Consider the following 728-nt stretch of genomic DNA (forward strand, 5'->3'; position numbering starts at 1 on the left):
ACATACCCTGTCCTAAATACAAAAAAAAAAAAAATTATAAGGGCTGGCCAAATAGCTCAGTGGATTAAAGTGCCTGCAAGCAGGTTCAGGGGCCAGGGGTTTGATCTCGGGACCCACCCTGCTGCCTCTGCTCCCGGGCCACTCTGAGAAGGCAATTGAGACTGGGCATGGTGGCGCATGCCTGTTATCCCAGCTCTTGGGAGTTAAACACAGGCAGAACACTATGATTCCAACCTGGTAGTGAGACCCTGAACACCCTATAGGCCCTTTCTTACAAATATACAAAAAGAAAAACATTATGATGTATACAAATTTACAAGCAGTCTTAATGACCTATAAAACATAAAACAGATACAGCAATTATACTAAATCTAGGTACACTGTCAGATATATTGTCCATACTGGATTACTATAGCTTTGTCTATTTATTTCCCTGAAGAATGTGTGAAAGTTCCATTTTCTCTATATCTGCACCAGTCTTTGGCTTTTGATAATAGCAAACTCTTACTGAAATGCGGTAATAGTTCATTGTGTTCGTGATTTGAATTTCTCTGATCCTTAAGTGATTTTAAGCATTTTTTTCTTCATAAGCCTGTTGGGTATTTGTATGTCTTACTTGCAAAATGTTTATTTAGGTGGATTGCCAATTTATATTCAAGTTATTTATTTTTTCCTAACATTTTTTAGTTACTAATGTACTCTGCATATTAATCCTTCGTTATATATAT

Source organism: Octodon degus, unplaced genomic scaffold (assembly GCF_000260255.1).
Source record: "Octodon degus isolate 3935 unplaced genomic scaffold, OctDeg1.0 scaffold00159, whole genome shotgun sequence".
In the NCBI taxonomy this organism is placed as follows: Eukaryota; Metazoa; Chordata; class Mammalia; order Rodentia; family Octodontidae; genus Octodon; species Octodon degus.